Below are 6,000 nucleotides of genomic sequence, written 5' to 3' on the forward strand. Positions count from 1 at the left end.
AGAATGTTCATAACACAAATCTGTGAAAAAGTTGACTGTAAGATGAAAGGTCGATTTTTGGTGAATATTTGAAACATGCTTGCTTGGCTAATTTCTAGGCAAATTTCCAATGAATGTCTCCCTTGCTCCTCCCCGCGCGTGCTCCAAAATCTCACACACACTCAGCCTTCCCTTGACACACGCGCGGCCAAGACGCACACGCAACATTTCAGGAGAGTGTGGGCTGACCAAGCCCCCACTCATTCCTTGGTCTTTAGCAAAGGCCCATGTGGCTCTTGATGGTATTGCATTTCCGATTTTGTATGCAATGGTAAAAAGGTCTCAAATCCTGAAACATTGATAGTGTAGGCCGAGAAACACTTTAACAAAAGCCCATGTGGATCTTGTTGGTATTGCATTTCCGATTTTGTATGCAATGGTAAAAAGTTATAAAAATCCTGAAACATTGATAGTATAGACCAAGAGTAACTACCACACCACAAATGGCCCACCATTACCCATAGGTGGCGCTACAGGCCACGCCAAAAAGCACAAATATACAAGGCTTACTGGAATGGATAGGCTCACCAAGCCCCCTCCCTTCACTTATTGGCTTGAAAAAAAGGCCCATGTGGCTCTTGATGGTATTGCATTTCCGATTTTGTATGCAATGGTAAAAAGGTCTCAAAATCCTGAAACATAGATAGTATAGGCAAAGAAACACTTTAACAAAAAGCCCATGTGGATCTTGTTGGTATTGCTTTTCCGATTTTGTATACAATGGTAAAAAGTTATAAAAATCCTGAAACATTGATAGTATAGACCAAGAGTAACTACCACACCACAAATGGCCCACTATTACCCATAGGTCTTCCCTTGACACACGCGCGGGCTTGGCAAGACGCACACGCAACATTTCAGGAGAGTGTTCCTTGGTCTTTTGCAAAGGCCATGTGGATCTTGATGGTATTGCATTTCAGATTTTGTTTGCCATGGTAAAAAGTTCTCCAAATCCTGAAACATTGATAGTAAAGGCCAAGAGTAACAACAACACTTTAACAAAAGCCCATGTGGATCTTGTTGGTATTGCATTTCCGATTTTGTATGCAATGGTAAAAAGTTAAAAACATCCTGAAACATTGATAGTATAGGCCAAGAGTAACTACCACACCACAAATGGCCCACCATTACCAATAGGTGTCGCTACAGGCCACGCCCTAAAGCACAAAGCACTTCACTTCTTGTGAAGATTAAAGCGCTTCACTTCTTGGCTTGAAATAAAGGCCCTTGTGGATCTTGATGTTATTGCATTTCAGATTTGGTATCCCATTGGAAATTCTGCAGCATTGATTTTTCTATACAGTTACAATTTGTCAAGAATATACATTTTTCAATGGTTCGCAATGCTTTACACGTAAGCCAGTCAAACAAGTTCATATGAAGACTCTTGAGAATGTTTAGTACACAAATCTGAGAAAAAGTTGACTCTAAGATGAAAGGTCGATTTTTGGTGAATCTTTGAAACATGCATGCTTGGCTAATTTCTAGGGAAATTTACAATGAAATGTGTCCCCTGCTCCAAATTCTCAGACACTCATTCTTCCCTTGACACGCGCGGGCTTGGCAAGACACACACGCAACATATCAGGACTGTGTGGGCTGACCAAGCCCCCACTCATTCCTTGAATATCAGCATAGGCCCTTGAGGACCTTGGTGTCATTGCATTTCCTACTTTGTATGCAATAGTAAAAAGGTCTCCAAATCCTGACACATTGACAGTACAGGCCAAGAGTAACTACCACACTTTACCCAAAGCCCATGTGGATCCTGTTGGTATTGCATTTCCGATTTTATATGCAATGGTAAAAAGTTTTTAAAATCCTGAAACATTAATAGTATAGGCCAAGAGTAACTACCACACCACAAATGGCCCACCATTACCCATAGGTGGCGCTACAGGCCACGCCTTAATGCATAAAGATACAAGGCTTTCTGGAATGGATAAGCTCACCAAGCCCCCTTCCTTCACTTACTGGCTTGAAATAAAGGCCCTTGTGGATCTTGATGGTATTGCATTTCAGATTTGGTATGCCATTGGTAATTCTGCAGCATACATTTTTCTATACAGTTACAATTTGTCAAAAATAAACATTTTTCAATGGTTCGCAGTGTTTGGAGGAATCCGCCATTACTGCTTGCAGTTATATTTAGGATTCCTCCGTAAGGAGGAAACCTATTGTTATTGGTGGTTTTATTATTTGTAATTCTTGTACCATGGGAGTCAATGGCAGCCCCTAGACCCCATCGACAACTTTTTGTGAAATTTGGCACACTCATTAAGGACAGTTTCTTCTATACCTACACCAAGTTTCATGTCTCCCATTAGACCACTCTAGCGCCACCAATGGGTCAAAGTTGGACTTGTGTTTACACACGCAACTTTTGAACCGTATGACTCATTTTCAAAAATGAGGTACCATTGGATTCCCTGGATCAAGCCGAGTTCAACGCACACCATGGCGTTAATTTCCGGTTATATAGATTTCCCGCCATTTCCGGTTTTATCAAAAACCTTTGAAAGCCTACTCCTCCTACAATTTTTGTCATATCTTCTTCAAAATCACCAGAGATGATCTTCAGACCAAGCCTCACAAAAGTTATCAAAGGAATTTTGATCCTCATAACCGTCTGTCCGGTACAGCCAATCAAATTCATCAGAAAAGCCGCAAAACAGGATGTGAAGTCATGTCTCAGCAAATCTTTGAGATATCAACACTAAACTTGGTAGATCGGAGGAAGACACTACAACATGTTACCATGTGCAAAGGCAAATTCATATCTCAAAAAATGATTGATATAAAGCAAATTGAACTTATCGCTAACGCTAAAATTATGCTTTACACATCAGCCATTCAAAAACTGATACTCTGATTCAATCACAAGTTCATATGAAAACTCTTGAGAATGTTCATAACACAAATCTGTGAAAAAGTTGACTGTAAGATGAAAGGTCGATTTTTGGTGAATATTTGAAACATGCTTGCTTGGCTAATTTCTAGGCAAATTTCCAATGAATGTCTCCCTTGCTCCTCCCCGCGCGTGCTCCAAAATCTCACACACACTCAGCCTTCCCTTGACACACGCGCGGCCAAGACGCACACGCAACATTTCAGGAGAGTGTGGGCTGACCAAGCCCCCACTCATTCCTTGGTCTTTAGCAAAGGCCCATGTGGCTCTTGATGGTATTGCATTTCCGATTTTGTATGCAATGGTAAAAAGGTCTCAAATCCTGAAACATTGATAGTGTAGGCCGAGAAACACTTTAACAAAAGCCCATGTGGATCTTGTTGGTATTGCATTTCCGATTTTGTATGCAATGGTAAAAAGTTATAAAAATCCTGAAACATTGATAGTATAGACCAAGAGTAACTACCACACCACAAATGGCCCACCATTACCCATAGGTGGCGCTACAGGCCACGCCAAAAAGCACAAATATACAAGGCTTTCTGGAATGGATAGGCTCACCAAGCCCCCTCCCTTCACTTATTGGCTTGAAAAAAAGGCCCATGTGGCTCTTGATGGTATTGCATTTCCGATTTTGTATGCAATGGTAAAAAGGTCTCAAAATCCTGAAACATAGATAGTATAGGCAAAGAAACACTTTAACAAAAAGCCCATGTGGATCTTGTTGGTATTGCTTTTCCGATTTTGTATACAATGGTAAAAAGTTATAAAAATCCTGAAACATTGATAGTATAGACCAAGAGTAACTACCACACCACAAATGGCCCACTATTACCCATAGGTCTTCCCTTGACACACGCGCGGGCTTGGCAAGACGCACACGCAACATTTCAGGAGAGTGTTCCTTGGTCTTTTGCAAAGGCCATGTGGATCTTGATGGTATTGCATTTCAGATTTTGTTTGCCATGGTAAAAAGTTCTCCAAATCCTGAAACATTGATAGTAAAGGCCAAGAGTAACAACAACACTTTAACAAAAGCCCATGTGGATCTTGTTGGTATTGCATTTCCGATTTTGTATGCAATGGTAAAAAGTTAAAAACATCCTGAAACATTGATAGTATAGGCCAAGAGTAACTACCACACCACAAATGGCCCACCATTACCAATAGGTGTCGCTACAGGCCACGCCCTAAAGCACAAAGCACTTCACTTCTTGTGAAGATTAAAGCGCTTCACTTCTTGGCTTGAAATAAAGGCCCTTGTGGATCTTGATGTTATTGCATTTCAGATTTGGTATCCCATTGGAAATTCTGCAGCATTGATTTTTCTATACAGTTACAATTTGTCAAGAATATACATTTTTCAATGGTTCGCAATGCTTTACACGTAAGCCAGTCAAACAAGTTCATATGAAGACTCTTGAGAATGTTTAGTACACAAATCTGAGAAAAAGTTGACTCTAAGATGAAAGGTCGATTTTTGGTGAATCTTTGAAACATGCATGCTTGGCTAATTTCTAGGGAAATTTACAATGAAATGTGTCCCCTGCTCCAAATTCTCAGACACTCATTCTTCCCTTGACACGCGCGGGCTTGGCAAGACACACACGCAACATATCAGGACTGTGTGGGCTGACCAAGCCCCCACTCATTCCTTGAATATCAGCATAGGCCCTTGAGGACCTTGGTGTCATTGCATTTCCTACTTTGTATGCAATAGTAAAAAGGTCTCCAAATCCTGACACATTGACAGTACAGGCCAAGAGTAACTACCACACTTTACCCAAAGCCCATGTGGATCCTGTTGGTATTGCATTTCCGATTTTATATGCAATGGTAAAAAGTTTTTAAAATCCTGAAACATTAATAGTATAGGCCAAGAGTAACTACCACACCACAAATGGCCCACCATTACCCATAGGTGGCGCTACAGGCCACGCCTTAATGCATAAAGATACAAGGCTTTCTGGAATGGATAAGCTCACCAAGCCCCCTTCCTTCACTTACTGGCTTGAAATAAAGGCCCTTGTGGATCTTGATGGTATTGCATTTCAGATTTGGTATGCCATTGGTAATTCTGCAGCATACATTTTTCTATACAGTTACAATTTGTCAAAAATAAACATTTTTCAATGGTTCGCAGTGTTTGGAGGAATCCGCCATTACTGCTTGCAGTTATATTTAGGATTCCTCCGTAAGGAGGAAACCTATTGTTATTGGTGGTTTTATTATTTGTAATTCTTGTACCATGGGAGTCAATGGCAGCCCCTAGACCCCATCGACAACTTTTTGTGAAATTTGGCACACTCATTAAGGACAGTTTCTTCTATACCTACACCAAGTTTCATGTCTCCCATTAGACCACTCTAGCGCCACCAATGGGTCAAAGTTGGACTTGTGTTTACACACGCAACTTTTGAACCGTATGACTCATTTTCAAAAATGAGGTACCATTGGATTCCCTGGATCAAGCCGAGTTCAACGCACACCATGGCGTTAATTTCCGGTTATATAGATTTCCCGCCATTTCCGGTTTTATCAAAAACCTTTGAAAGCCTACTCCTCCTACAATTTTTGTCATATCTTCTTCAAAATCACCAGAGATGATCTTCAGACCAAGCCTCACAAAAGTTATCAAAGGAATTTTGATCCTCATAACCGTCTGTCCGGTACAGCCAATCAAATTCATCAGAAAAGCCGCAAAACAGGATGTGAAGTCATGTCTCAGCAAATCTTTGAGATATCAACACTAAACTTGGTAGATCGGAGGAAGACACTACAACATGTTACCATGTGCAAAGGCAAATTCATATCTCAAAAAATGATTGATATAAAGCAAATTGAACTTATCGCTAACGCTAAAATTATGCTTTACACATCAGCCATTCAAAAACTGATACTCTGATTCAATCACAAGTTCATATGAAAACTCTTGAGAATGTTCATAACACAAATCTGTGAAAAAGTTGACTGTAAGATGAAAGGTCGATTTTTGGTGAATATTTGAAACATGCTTGCTTGGCTAATTTCTAGGCAAATTTCCAATGAATGTC

The sequence above is a fragment of the Hypomesus nipponensis genome, chromosome 22, assembly GCF_054491055.1.
Source record: "Hypomesus nipponensis isolate SF chromosome 22, ASM5449105v1, whole genome shotgun sequence".
NCBI classification, from domain to species: domain Eukaryota; kingdom Metazoa; phylum Chordata; class Actinopteri; order Osmeriformes; family Osmeridae; genus Hypomesus; species Hypomesus nipponensis.